Source organism: Apium graveolens, unplaced genomic scaffold, assembly GCF_009905375.1.
Source record: "Apium graveolens cultivar Ventura unplaced genomic scaffold, ASM990537v1 ctg9206, whole genome shotgun sequence".
In the NCBI taxonomy this organism is placed as follows: Eukaryota; Viridiplantae; Streptophyta; class Magnoliopsida; order Apiales; family Apiaceae; genus Apium; species Apium graveolens.
Window position 1 is genome coordinate 11,521 of NW_027421828.1, and position 16,354 is coordinate 27,874.

The 16,354-nt window shown below is 34.8% G+C and overlaps 1 long non-coding RNA gene across 1 annotated transcript; it reads right to left on the bottom strand.

The window, feature by feature from the left end:
• Positions 1–5,663: 5,663 nt before the first annotated feature.
• On the bottom strand, positions 5,664–6,141 carry LOC141705662 (uncharacterized). The gene is made up of 2 exons (XR_012568441.1): positions 5,903–6,141; positions 5,664–5,787 (listed from the first exon to the last, which is right to left on the bottom strand). It is a non-coding gene; the product is annotated as an uncharacterized LOC141705662 (long non-coding RNA).
• Positions 6,142–16,354: the final 10,213 nt, after the last annotated feature.

Sequence of the window (16,354 nt, forward strand, 5' to 3'; positions counted from 1 at the left end):
TTTACATATTAAAATGTTACACAAAAGTGTTACAAGATCTATTGTAACAATTTAAATATGTTACAACAACAGGACAAAGTGTTACAAAAAAGCTCTATTGTAATAACCAAGAAAGTGTTACAACAGACTAAAATTCGTTACAAAAAGGTCTATAGCAACGGCCGCAAACGCAACGCTGGTTTTTGGCAAATATGTTACCATAGATTCTATTGTAACACATATTGGGTCTACCATAATGCTTTTTTGGTCTTGCAATAGGCCATATTTGGTGTAGTGAATATATTTATATATTGTAAAACTATGTACCATGTTGTGTGTATTCTCTTTCTAGAGTTAATACGTTTCGCTTAATGTACTATGTTACCATTTTAATGAATGCACTTTTACTTTAAACGTTTCGCTTAATGCACATATTTGTATCAGTTGATTATTTAATTATTCATGTTCTATCTGCATATTTAATTATCTGCATATTTAATTATTCATGTTCTATATCTGCATATTTAATTATTCATGTTCTGTCTGGATGTATATCTGCATATTTAATTATTTATTTATATATATATATCTGCATATCTAATATTTTGTTACACTTTATAGATTGAAGGATTGAAATGGCAGCTAAGAAGCAGAAAAAGTCCAACAAAAGTAGTAAATCTAAAACAGCCGAGGAAGCCAATGAGTTGCCTCTACTGATCAAAGCAACAGAACAATCTGATCAGTCTGAACCAAAAGAAGCAACAACTGAAGCAGCTGACTCTGTACCAGCAACTAAGAAGCAGAAGAAGCCGAAGAGATGTAGGGAATCTAGAACAACTACCAGTGGTCAGTCTGAAGGACCAAAAGGAACACCAAATGAACAGAAACTCAACCAGCAACCAGTACTAAAACCTGAAAACAGAGGTATGGATTTGCGTGAGGTATTTCAAGAATGTACAAAGTCATGATCAAGAAAGCTCAGGTTAAGAAAATTAAAGTCAGATACCATATGTATGGAGAGCCTGAAGGAGATACTAGACACAACTTTCAGTCTTACATTGGGATGCTAGCTAGAACTATGATTCCAATCGATATTGCAAGCTGGCCTAAGGTGGATCGGGAATTAAAAGCCAACTTATGGTCGAATGTTGAGGTAAAAATTGTACATGTTCTTAGACTTTTAATTGTACATGTTCTTAGGCTTTTAATTGTTGTTAAATCTGTTTTTAATTGTTTTCAGAGTACATTAAAAATTCCTCCGAATGTGAGGCTTTGGTGCTAAAGTCGGCAGGAGTGAAGTGGAGGCAATTCAAAACTATGTTGACTTCCGACTATGTCATGCCGTTTGTTGGACAGGAGAAAAAGCTCAGGAAACCTCCAAAGAAATATTCCTATGTGAGCAAGGATGCTTGGAAAAAATTTGTTGCAGATAGGACTTCGAAGTAGTGGGAGGTATAAAATTTTTATAATATCATTTTTATTTAATTATGAGGTGCAAGTAAAAACTGGTATTTTGCTACAACCATTGTGTAAGGATCAGAGCGAGCGAGTGAAAAAGCGGAAATATCCAAACCGCATGTCGAGGAAAGGGTATATTGGTTTACAAGAAGAGGAAGTAAGCGATTATCAATGTTGTCTGCTTTTTTTGTTTTTTTCATGGATTTTAATTATTTCTATATTTTAAACAGATAAAAGAAGGGAGGTTGTAGCCTGGGGAGAAGAAATATAGGGCGATTTTTTGGCAAAAGGGCCGTAAGAAGAAAGATGGGACATATGACGAAGAAGTGGAAGAAAAAATGCCAAAATTGTAAGTAAAATATTTTAGTAGATTTTACAAGCTTCGAACCAAGTAATTTTACTTTTTGCTTTCTTATTTTCTGTTGACAGGATGCCTTGCTGGAGAAGAAGGAAAATGGAGAATTTCAACCATTGGGTGTTGTAGATGTGTTGAGCACGGCCCTGGAAACTCCTGAACATTCATCCACATCATTTTCCTAAGTTGAAAAAAACACTGTCAAGGTAATCTACGTGAACATGTTTCAGTTTTGATATATGCTTGGAGATTATTTTTAGGTATTTTTTTGACATTGTGTCATTCTATCACGTAGCGCAATAAAAACTTTTAATGCCGAAACTGGAAGGGGAAATAAGCCTGCAAAAACAAAGAATCTTAGCTTCTGACTTTGATATTGTTGTTTTGTAAAGGGATCGCCTAAACAGCCTGGCGGTCATGAATTCGGCTACGTCATCCTGCGCTATATGAAAGAAATTATTTCCGACAGAGAAATGACATTTAGAACCAAGGTATATCTAATTCATGTGTTAACTGTTAAAATAAACAGTTCTACATAATTTATGTGCTAATTCCTTGTCACATTTATTAAAAATTAGTGGCCGACCAAGACTCGTTTGTCTTATACGATGGACGAGCTTGACGAGGTACGAATGGAGGCTGTAGAATATATCCATGAGTTGATATGAAGTTTTTAATGACTTGATTTTTGCAAACTAGTAAAGGAACCCTATGCTTTTGCAAACTTTAGTGGTCTCTTATATTGGTAAATTTTAGACGTAAATATTATGTTGTATGAATTTTAGCTGGAATATGGAGATGATGGATGGGTGGATTGGTTTTTGGTTGTAGATATGGATGTTGGTTGTTTGTTGGACGTCAGAATGGTTAAATGTTGGTTGTCGGAGAATGGGGTTGGATTTTGGTTGTAGACATGTTGATTTAATATATAATTTGGTTATGTTTGTTTGATGTTCATTTGATACTGTTTTTGCTTTTTTTGGGTTTATGCACAAATGCACAGGTTTATTTTTTAAAAATAAAAACTCAAACATCGGTTCTTGTTATAAAACTGATGTGAATCAACTAAAAACACATCACCTACTCAAACTAAAAACGATGTCTAAACCAACAAATTAAATCGAATTATTGGAAAGAAAACGATGTCTATAATGTTAAAACACATCGGATTGTGCAAGTACATAAAAGTAAAACAAAATAAGACCAATGTTAAAGTAGAAGTTTCACATCGCTTCTTAAACTAAAACTGATGTTATAATACATGTCTAACATCGGTTTAGGAAATAAACCGATGTAAAATAAGGACTAAGACATCGATTTGTTTAAGAATCTGATGTCTATTATTTAAAAGTACTTCCCTGTTATATGTTTAAAATGGTATTTAACGTCCTAAATACCATTTTTGATAATCTAGTTTAAACATTTTATTCAAAAAAGGGCTAATTATACATCAGTTTGCTCAAAAAACCGATATCTGTGTACATCTTTAACATCGGCTAAAAACCGATGTTAAAGACCCCCATTTCTCTATACATGCGAAGACATCGGTTTTGAAAGAAAAAAGAAATCGGTTTATAACCGATGTCTAAGGGCATTTTTCTAGTAGTGATAAGGCCAAGATTGTGGCAAAAGGCTATGTACAAAAGTAATGAGTCGATTTTGATGAAGTATTTGCACAGGTGACTCGCCTTGAAACTATATAATTACTCTCTAGCTCTTACTGCTAAAAACACTTGGGAAGTAAATCACTTCTATGTCAAAACAACGTTTTTAAATGGTGAGATCCTTGAAGAAGTTTATGTCACACAACCAAAGGGATTTGGGAAAAAAAGGAAAGAAACACTTGAAGTATAAGTTATTGAAAGCATTATACGGTCTCAGGAAGGCATCACGAGCTTGGTACTGAAAACTGAATAAAATCTTAGAGGAAATTGGGTTTACTAGATGTCCATACGAGTAGGCTATACAAGGTTGATCGGGAGTGATGTGCTCATTATGGCAGCTTACGTATATGGTCTATTGGTCACTGGATTGAGTCAAGCAGTTATCAAGGAATTTAAGGGAAATATGGGGTAGAAATTCGATATCAGTGACTTGGGGAAGTTAAAATACTATATGGGTATTGAAGAAGAGCAATGAGATGGGTTCATTCACCTGAAGCAGACTGTGTATGCCAAGAAATTACTCAAACAATTTGGTATGCTCCAATGTAACTCCACGAGGTATCCTATGGATGCCAAAGAGGTGATTCACAATGATGATGAAGGCATTCTAGTTGATATAACAACATACAAAAGCCTAATATGTGGTTTAAAGTATCTCGTGCATAAGAGGCCTGACTTGGCCTTTTCTATTGGAATCCTTAGTCGTTTCATGGAAACACCAACCACCTTACACTATAATACAACAAAACGGGTGCTGGGATATATGAAGGGCACTACTAGTTATGTATTGACATACACTAAGGATAGTAAGAATAGTATGCTAACACTACAAGGAAAACCGGCTCACACAACGGTTTCTGCCCGTTATCTGATACCCTGAAAAACCGTTGACTATTGAGCCGCCGTCTCTTACATGGATCAGACAACGGGAAAAAACTGTTGTGTGAATGAGCACAGACAACGACCAGAGTAGTAAACCTGTTATGTTACATCCAGAATAGACAACGCATTCTTGTAACTTATATTGTAAACATCTGTATTAGTCAAGTGTTCTGGAAACGGTTTGTAGTGTGTCCATAATAATATAAGAACAAAACAAGTAATACAACTCTTATTGTCCTCAAATGGTTGTTCTACAGATCAACACACAACACAAATGAATTAAATAGCTCTTGTAGTAAAATTCTACAGACAACACTTGCATTTTATTTTGTGTTGTAGGAACTCTTCTCATACAAGATTTGTCCTGTTTCTTGTGTTGTGTGATTTAGTTTCACACTTGTCTTTTAGTTTACAATGTGTTGAGTTAGTGTTTACGACATGATTCTTTTTATAACAATGGTGTTGTCTGAACATAATTAGTTTTATAGAGAAGGGTTTTTTATTCAGTTTAGTATTGTGCGAAAGTCAATATAACAAGCTTTTAGTTTTTGAAATTATTGTGTGAAACAAACTATAACAATGTTTTAACTGGATAACTTACGGGTTAAAATCCCCTCAGACAATGGTTTCCAAATGCAAAGCAAATAAAGCAACATTGTAAAATTAATATGCCATCAAATTTAAAATCCAAAGAAAAACCATTGAGATTACAACCAAGTCATCACCATTACACTAGCAAACAACCAACCCTCCATTACTCCAGCAATCAACCAACCATCTATTACACCATTTCAACTAAAAACCAACTAAGTATAACCAAGTTCTATCTTAAGAAAAATAAGACCATTCGAGTACATGTACTTCGGGACTCTATATTGCTTGTTAAAACATATAAAAATGAAAAATCTGAGTTAACTTTCTTTAGAAATTCAGGTGACATTTACATGTGCAAACACACATGACGCTTTCTCTAGTATACGCACTAATATGCCAACTATAAATACCTTTTTTGCTCAACTATATCCAACTATATTTTCCAATGAATTTTTAGCTTTTGAATCCCCTGTAATAGGTTCATATCATCCATAAATTTTGATTCCCATGGCTTGAAGATTAATAATTGATTTTCCTGTGGTTGGCAGTTGTCCAAGACATTCTCGTGGTCTTTGCTCTCGGTCTCGTTTTGTCCTGCAAATTCCAATAGAGAAACAAAAACATTAAGCTCCTCGTGACTAAAACTTCCTCTCTTCATAAATTCAATTCCATGTATCAATTTATAAAAATAATAAAATACTTCAGGTTTAATTTAAAACAAAAAGTTCAAACCTAATGATCACTTTTACAAACTCCATTTTCTTCTAGCAGTTATCTTTGTACAGTTCACACAAGAATCTTCAATACACTCTTCAACGATACCAACTTGGCAATCTTTGGTTAGTCAAGTTCAACCTGCAAAAAAGTATATGTTGTTGATACACGAGAGTTGTGTAAGCTTCTATTTTATTTTGTATTCACACAAGACAATTAATAAAGACCTCCACCAAATCACATGATTCGACCATACCTTCTAACCCATCACTCACATCTTGTCTTCTATGTTCCTGGTGTGGATGTTGGCTTCCAACAAGTATCATCCTTTCTATTGAGACAATACCCCTACAACAGTTGCAACTCTAGATAACTTCTTTCCCTCCTCTAGCAACAATCTATACATGGGCTTGGTTAAACATATCAACAAAGTTTATATAATCTCTCCGCATCCCATTCAAACTTGTTTACCAGGTACTACAAACAACCAATAGTTTGATAAAAAGAACAAAGTTAAGATACATGGATTTAGAGAGGTGAGAGGTTAGAGTAAATTGAGGTGTTAAAAATTAGGTTTTAATTACACAGATGGTGTAATGGAAAGAGAGGCTGCATAGGAAGTTCAAAGAGAGAGAACATGAGAGAAAGGGAGTTATAGCTTAGAGAGGGAAATGGACTACCATGTAAAGGGGAAATGAGTGAACAAAAGATGGGGAGATAGAGAGAGAGATCCATGAGAAGGGGGAGTTGGGACAAAAAGAATGGGGAGATGGAGAGAGAGAGTCAGTATAACACCCTCCAAATCCGGGGTATAGATTTGGGGCATTATTAACAACAATTACCAACTATACCTGCACAAGCGGAATATAAAATATAATTACCCCGAACTATCACTACTCAGGATCTTTTAAGGGTTGAGTTTGAAAACAAGAATCATGCACTACACTTTATTACAAACCCAACTAAATAAAACCTGTCTCAATAACTCTCTTTATTACAAACTTTATTCTATCTACAGTTTCACTACACAATCTTTTATTCAAACTACACAAAACTTTTATTTAACCCAACATTACTACTTATCCTGCTACACCTGATCTGGCAATTCAAAACTCTCTTCGAGAATAGGAAGGAACACTCTTGGTATAAGAGGGTCCCGCTGCTTGACTCGCTTCTTGACTATGCGGGTCCTGATGGGTTTCATTCTCTACCTTAACTGTAAAACAATAGGAGTGACAATAAAAGAAATGAGCCAAAATTGCTCAACAAGCCTGCAACAATATATATATATATTATAAAGAGAGAGAATTAAATGAACCAATAAGCTGCTGGTTTGAACAACCATCTGTATCTGTATATGATAATAATTTGCCAATGATGGCGAGTGCCAAATGAACAAGACTGGAAACAAGAACCAACATATGCACTATAATCTGCTGATCAGTCAGAATATAGTGCAGATCTATACCCAACTGCATAGACCCAACCAACATAAGGAGTACTCAGGCAACTATGGCCTATTAATTAATGGTCTGGGAAAAACCCAGCCTTTATAGTAACCATCCAGTCCAAGGCTGAGCATCCGGAACAATCGGTATGCTATTGATATATCCCAACACCATGATATACCAGAGTATATGTAGGGTAAAAGAATTGAAATATGAACAGGGAATTCAATAAATTGTGTAAATCAAGAATTGAAATGAAACTGGAACAAGTAATAATAAATGGATAACAGTGTATATGAACAATGATTATCAAAGAGAATTGATACGATAGAAAAGAAATATAAATCACTATTCTGAATTTAGAATAGGGGAAAAACTTGCCTTGCGCGTACTTAACCTGGTTTAACTCACTGTCTTCTGACCCTAGCTTGCTCTGCCTTGCTAACACTGAACAAATCATGGAAAGATAGGCGTTTATATAATTTACTATATACGCGTATCTTGAATTGATATCACGCAACCTTATCAGTCTACCCATGCGTTTCTATCTGACTCGCATATATATATATATACATTTATACAACACATCTATTCACATAATCACATAAAGCACGTAGCACGTAAGGCACATAATTAATTTTTTAGATTTATAATTATTTTTATAATTCTGGGCTTATACCTACATTACTAGTCGTATCTGATTTTATTATAATTTTTCGGGATTTATTCAACTCAGTTATACCCCTATTAGGGCCTATGAACTATTAATTATCACAAGATCACTCTCTTCCGGGAGAATTTATGATTCACAATTATTTTTATTGGATTCGTCTCATTTTTCTGAGTCTAGGGGTCTTCGTTTTGCTCAAATCGGACTAACGGTTTAATTATTATGAATTAAACAAGATTTAATTAATTAATAACTAATTATAAATAATTAATTATAATTAATTAATCCTTAATTATATTTTTAGATAATTATTTAATAATTATTGCATTTTAAAATAATTAATCCCTAATTATTAGGATTAATTACAATTTACTACACTAATTTACTAATTATTAACGCTTACCCGATCAGATCGATTATTTACAAATAATCAATCGATACAATTAACTGATACGTTATTTATCAAATAACTACGAATTACTCGAATTATAAATCACTTAACGATTAATCACTCGTATAATTACGAGCTACTCGCAATTCTCGCCTAATTATCGAATTATTCTATTATTATTAAAACTCGTACGATTCGCTAAACAGATAATTACCGATAACTATTTATACGGTACGCATAATTATTACAATATTATTCGAATAACTAACGCTCCAATAATAATTCTAATTATCAAATCATTATTCGCACTATTAACTAATTATTAGATTATTAATTACCTCACTTAATTATTTCTAATCTTTATTCACTAATTAATTACCTAATTATTAATTAATTACCCAATTATTAATTAATTAGATAATTAATAAATAATTAGATAAATTATTAAATAATTAATTAAATAAATAATTCAAATTTATAATTAAATAAAATAATTCAGAAATTATAAATACTATTTTCCATAATATAAAACTAATTTTTAATTAATTATTAGAATTATTAAAACTGATTTTTACTTACTAAATATAAATAAATAATTAATTTATTTAGAAACACAAAAACATAACAGGATTTAGGGTTTTTAGGATTGAAACCGGGTCGAAACCGGGTTGCAAACCGGGTCGTCCCCGACCCGATCGGGTCGGGAAGAACACCGCCCGCATTCCCAGAATCCGACGCCGGCGGAGATTTTCCGGCGAACCAAACGCTCGATTCCAGGTTCTTCTCGAAGCATAACAACACAACGACATCTCCCCTTCTGCTTCCTGGCCTTTCCCCGTCCTCCTTCCTCGTCGAACACCGCCGGAGACGAAGAACAACGGCGGCGTCGCCGTTTTTCCGACGAACCCAAAACCAAAGCCAAACACCACGAATCCGGTACCAAACTCCCTATTCGACGATCTACATCCTCATGGCAACGAAATCATTAAACAATCAACAGAAATTCAAACCCGAATTCGCGATTAAAACCCGAAAATATGAAAGTAAAATCAGATAATCAAACATTAAAACTAATTACATAATCAAAAACTATGATTCTTGGGCTTCAAAACGGATACTTACACTAACGATTTGGACTCCGGAATCACGATGAAAATCGCCTTTGATTCTCCTGCTCTGTTCTTCACAAAACCCTAACCCTAATTTCTTTTTCTTTTTCTTTTTATTTTCTGATTTTTCTGAATAATTAACTGATTTAATTACTAATAAATCGTGTATTTATATATAAAATAATACCCCTAAGTAAAATTAAGGGTCTAATTACACTCCTAATAAAAATATTTGGCCCCAATTTTTATAATTTTTGGGTATTAATAATGAATTTTTAAATATCCAATAAATACAAAATAAATACTAAAAATTCCCAAAAATTGTGAAAATACAAAAATACAAAGAAAAATGATATATGATAATTTCATGATCATATAAAAATAAAAATGTGATTTTTGTGGGGTTTTTGGTACCCGAAGGGGTCCGGAAAAGTCGTTTTTTCGCGAAAAAGGTCAATTTGTAAAACGTCTAGGGTTCAAAATAGCGAATTGGTATAGGGCATTTTTGGTAAAATAGGACCAATAATTTTATTTGAAATACGGGCTTTTAAATACTGTTTGAGCTGTACGGGTTTTGATATAAGATATATAACTTGCGATAAAACATTCAATAAATATCCAAAACACATTCGGATCATAACAGACAACACGTAGCACATAACGATTAGGGTTTAATGACTCAACACAGTTAATCACATAATAATACACACAATTTATCTTTATTATGATAAAATACAAGCGTAATTTCTCGGTCGTTACAGATATCTTTCATACCTGGCGTCTCCCTTTCTGGGTATCGAGCCACCGGTCTTACACTTCACATTCTTGAAGGTCACTTCCTTCATCCAATTTTCCTAATTTCTTACTTCCTTGTCTCCTCAGTCTATCCGCGTCTCATTATTTATCCTTCGAATTATCTCAAGGTTTCCTCGAATCCTCCCAACTTACAGGGGATAAAATATATGTATCTCTTATGCCTTCAACCATCAATTTTACTCATGGTGAATCACCCGCATCCTGATGAATACATACTTTTCTTTTTCTATTGCTACGAGTATTTAGGGTTTCCTAATACCCAACTCCCTTATCATACCTCAAACTCTATTGCCTTTATATTCCTTTCCACTCCAGTTTCTTTTTATTTTCCTTTCTCTTATCATTATTTCATGAACCAACACACATAAGCATTGATTTCAAACATCCCGTCATTCTGGATTCGTGTCCTCAGAACGAATCTTAACAACTTTTACAATCTTAGATTCATAATTTATCATACTCGTCCGCCTTTGCTCTGGCTCTAAAGCTTTTACACTATCTCCATAACCTTGGGAATTACTTTCTCGAAAATAATTGACTGAACTTTAATCAGTTTATTATAATCTCTTGCTCCGTGCCTTCCTTGGCCTTTCACCAGCGGGCCTCTCTCTTAGGAAGGTAAGTGACAAAAACAGTCTTTTGCACTTCGTCAATCATTTAGAATCTCAAATGATTCCTATATTTCCTTTAGCCAGGCTCTTGCCTCGATGGGTTCAACTTGTTCCTTGGAACTGTGAGGAGACTTAGTGACTTAAGGTCTGAAATAAATTTCACACCGTAGTGTTTCCTCAAGGTGGTGGTTGGGAATAATAGTCTAAGTTCTATTTAGACAGGTTCCATGATTTCCGTATAGGAGTACCATCTCGGGTCTCATTATCTTGCTCGACTTCTGTTTTCTCAGTATGAAAATGTTTCATCCTTCTCCCATAATCAGGGTCATCTTATACGTTAAAATCCTTGTTTCCCATTTCATTATGTTATGGGTTCTTTCTTTCTTGATGGCGACCTCCCTGACTATCACATTCAGGGTTTGCCCCTAAATCTTATTCCTCGAACTATGGGCTTTTCAATCTAAGATCTCAATCCTTAAGCTCTTGATCGTTTGGAACCCAAAGTCTGTAGGAAAACCTCATTATTCCCTTATCATCTTTCTCGGTATTAATCTCTTCTCCATTCATTCGCGCTCTGCCTTCATTCATCCTTTTCTCTGGCACCATACGATATTTTCCTAGTAATTCGGGTTGTATGCAATCTCAAACAGCTTTTCGGGTACGCAAGGCTCCGTTACCTTCACTTCTATTTCCATTTTCCTCAAAATCTCTTATAAATTCTCGCCAAAGACATTATTATCTTGAGTCTCTCCTGTGTACTAAGGGCATCAGCCACCACATTGGCTTTCCCCGAATGATAAGAATCTCCCAATCATAATTTTTGATTAGCTCTAACCGCCTCCTCTGGCGTATGTTGAGCTCTTTCTGCGTGAAAATGCACTAGAGCACTTATGTCTTGTGTAAATCTCGCACTTCTCTCCATACAAGTAGTGCCCTCCAATATTTAGGGCAAAACTATTGCCACGAGCCCAAGCTCCATGGGTGAGGATATCGAATTTTTATATTCCCTTAATTGTCCTTGATGCGTACGCGATTACCTCGCTGTGCTGTATAAGAGCACCGTAATTCCTTATACGAAGCGTCAATACAAATCACAAAATCTCCTTTTCCATCCGGCAATGCCAACATAGGGGCCATCACCAATCTTTGCTTTAGTTCTAAAAGCTGTTCTCGCATTTCTCGGTCCATTAGAACTTCTCAGTCTTACGAGTAAGCCGCGTTTAAAGGGGCTACTATCTTTACAAACTTGAACGAACCTCCGGTAGTGACCGACCAATCCTACCTCTGGTAGTTCCCTAACCGTGGTCATCAATTCATCAGTGGTCCTTTTTTCATTCTTGTCAGGATCCTCCATGGGATCCTCCTCAGCAACTATCCCTTCTAGGACAACATCCTCAACCGCTACATCCTCAATATGAACATCATCCGATCCCACGTTAGGATGCTCTATCGGATCTATAATCTGATCTCCAATAAGTAATAAAACATCATCGCGTTGTTGCTCCTCAACTTCAGGGTTCGTAGTCCCGTTACCATATACGATAACGAACTACACTTCTATCGCGATATTTATAGGCTTCCCATTAGGGTTTTAACTGTCAGTACTACGTTAGGTAGTCCGACTATGACCTTGGCAAGAGTTCTTATTATCTTAGTGAACTTATTATTTTAACATCATATCATCTCTAAGGTTTATAACGCTTCGCTCTGATACCATTTGTGTAACACCCCCAAATCCGGGGTCGGGGATCCGGGTTGTCACGAGTTCCATTTCCCTTAATAACACCCAATCTTAATAAACAATCAACTACTCTGTACTGTGACCCCAAAATAAAACACCACACACCACAAGTTATAGTCTCAGAGATGAATATCCAAAAAATAACACGAGTCATTTTATTCCAAAATTATATGCCATTACACCTTAAAAGGGGTTTCTGAATAGATTTACATTTCTTTGCCATTATTACAATTGATAAAGATACAAAAGTCTGGTACATCGAAAGTTGAAAGGCCTAGCCTATTGGTAGTTCCTACCTCAGCTACAACGACATTAACCGCCTATAGGAAAACTGTGGAACGTTTCCTATCCGCTCACGAATTGGGAGCTTGGTCCTGTTCATCTTTTCTATCTGTTGTTGTGTGATGAAAGAAGAAAGCAAGGGTGAGAAACAAGCCCACCAAAATAATATGTATAATGATTAACTGTATATGAGCATTCTCATAGTACTCATGAAAGTCTTGGTCAAGATGAAATGAACAAGTTTGATATCTTAACGCGACCAAGTCGCAAAATATTCAGTATATATGTATATATATACTTTCAAATCTTGGAAGTCCTCTTCCATGCATAATATACACAGAGTTCCAGTTTATAACTGTATAAAAATATCGGTTGCAAGGTGATCTCATATATCTAACCTTGTCTCAACGTTTTTGTAAAATCTTTGTCATGCATAAGATAATCATTAACCAGATATAAGTTGAAAAGATGAAGTTACAAGATACTCCAATATACTTATATCTTTTCCGAATACTACTTGAACTACCACCGTTCAAGTTATAAGTAGTTTCAAAAGTTCATCACATAGATGAGACTACAAGAAAAGATTTGAATAGATTCATTCTTTGAAATATTATTATAAATAATGAAGTTACGAGATACTTCATTAAGTCCCGATATATATATATACACCTATATATACATTTCATACACTCCTTTAAAAACCTCTGTTATGAAAATTATAAACAGAGTTGCAAATCCAATGAATTTTGGAAAGGAGAAAACCATGGCATAAACCTGATATCTTGCTGATCAGGCAAAGATACCAATAAGTAACCTTTTCTACTAGTAGATGGATGAATCCCCCACTGGTCATCACCCTGGCCACATAAGGACCTTGTGCTGGGACCGCCCACCCGGCCTCTTACGCATTCCGATGACTGCCCCCAGCCACTTACACTTTGGATAGACCGTTACCACGGCCTGTTCGCGTATGCCGACCTCAATTAGATGGCACTTACTTTCCGAACGTTGGGGCAAGGTAATTCAAATTGTTTTCTCAAAACAGCAACCACGTTTGCGAATCGTTAAAAACACCAACAGAGCAGGATCCCCCAGGTTTTGATCGCGAGTATTGTAATCCCCTTCGAAGGAGGATCTTACATATAAAAGGACTGAGTTTTGGGATCGCCCCTAACTTATGAGACATCTATTTTTTTTGACAGACTCGAAACACTTTTTAAGGAATGTTTTGGATTACTGCTGATTTATTAAAATAAATCAGTTCCCGATATATTGAGAAATATCGGAATCTTATTATTTAAATAATAGTCTCATAAAGATAATCCTTATAAAAATAATCGAAGTAGAAGTTTTTAAAACTCATACTTGAAATGGATTATTAAATAAACCAAAATATACTTATATGAAAGTACCTATCTTTATTTGAATAATCGAAAGTAAGTTTGATATCGAAACATTAGCTTTACCAAAATAAAAAAATATTATTAATAAAAATAAGCGGAGTCATAAGCCCTCGAATGAATATTCAAAATAATATTCATAATAAATAAAGGGAGTCATAAGCCCTCGAATGAATATTCAAAATAATATTCATTAATAAAATAAAGGGAGTCATAAGTCCTCGAATGAATATTCAAATTAATATTCATTAATAAAATAAAGGGAGGCATAAGCTCTCGAATGAATATTCAAATAATATTCATTAATAAAAATTAAAGTTATCGAATAAACCTTATTCGATTAATAGTTTTGAAAACTATATCTATATATATAAATATATATACTATACTCGGGAATATCGACTCCCGGTTTTAGAAAATGTTCACCTTTGGGTCCCCTATACTAAGGGTATACGCAACTACTGCTTATCTCTAGCATAGGTATTATGCAACTATAAGCATTGAAATCAACAGATAGATAACCAGATTACGAAACAGACATGCATATATACCATATCAGCATGCTCCAATATATCGCAAAATTGCTAATAACAATCATGCACTTATCACAAGATAATGCATATACATATATTTACATCACAACAACAGTATAACGGTAGAAAACTTGCCTGAGTGTTCCCGGATAGACTTAAGCTTAGAGTGGGTCCGATAACCTATAAACAACAACATAAGTCGGAATTAAACCCCGGTCGCTTAAGAAACTAGACTTTAACCATTTAGAGTCCTAACGTTCGCTTTCGCGCTTAACGATTTATTTAAGTCGCTCGAGTACCCTCGGCTCTACCATTTTTAATAAATTAACCATTAAGGGTTTTAAGGCGATTCTTTCGCGAGTACCTTACCAACTGCCTAGTCCACTTTACATAATTTTTTCTTACACCAATTAGTCATTTAAGGTCCTTACCAAGGTTTCAAAGTAAGGCGAGGGGTAATGGTTCGGTCACGAAACGCCGTTACTTAAAACGGTCGTTTCTCCTATACCGTACATCGGAATCAAACGAACTAGATATCAAAACGAAGCTCGTAACATGAACCATCGAATAATGGCAATGGTCAAAACATAACAGGGAGTTCTCAGGTCCTGATGTTAAGAGTAAAAACAGTCTAAAGTAAATCGGACATTACGACGGCTATGTTTACGCGATTTCCCAAAATTTTTACCATTCCAAATCATATCAATCCAACTACCAACAACTCAAGATACACATCAATGCTACTGATTTCAGTCATAATAAGCTCAAGTATCTCAATCCAATCATATATTATAACATCTCCAAATTCCAACTAAACTACTTAACAATTAAGCTCGAATCATGCTTATGTTTCAAAATTACTACTCATACCATCCAAACCATCTCCAAACTTCAACATTCAAACTATTTCTAAAGGGTGTGAAGATTTATACCTTTCTTGGAGGGTGGAAAGTTACTAGGAAGCCTTATGGACCCTCCTACAAGCTTGATCTTTCCAAAGAAATCAAGATCACAAAGTTAGGCTTTAAAAGTTTCTAAAAGTCCGATTGAACGAACTGTAAAAAAATGAGGGTCTTACCTTGCTTATTTGGACAAGACTTGTGAACAAGAGTTGTAAGTCATCTCAATACCTTTCCAACGAGCTATAGAACACAACATTTGAGTGAGTATTGAAGGAGATATGGCAGTTTGAAGTTGCTGTGTTTATTTTGGCCGAGAGCTTGATGAAGAAAAGGGAAGAGCTTGTTGTGTTTTTTTTTGTGATTTGTTTTGATTTGCCTTGGTTGGTTGACTTTTGTTTTGTTTAATCATTTTTAACCATGAAAAATTGGTGTGGTTATAAATCAACCACACTTCTTTCCCTTATGTCATGCTTGGTCATCATGTGAGTTCACCCTCCACAGCCTTGTCCCCTCTTCTTGTTGGTTTTGATGACCTCAATCATCCCTAACCTCCTTGATTAACTCTTAATTGATTGCCTAATGACCACTGAATCTGTTTATACGGTTCGCTTAACATTCATTTTCGTTTATCGTTTGAGGGATCATAACCCGTGATCTTATTACTTAGGTTTCCATAACCTTTTCTTAATACATTATATTCTTTCATGATCCTCTCTTTTAATCCTTGAATTTAAATCCTTTTTATTCTGTTACCTTATACTCAATTCTTTCTGTATCTGGTAGATTTTCAGAAAAATCAAGT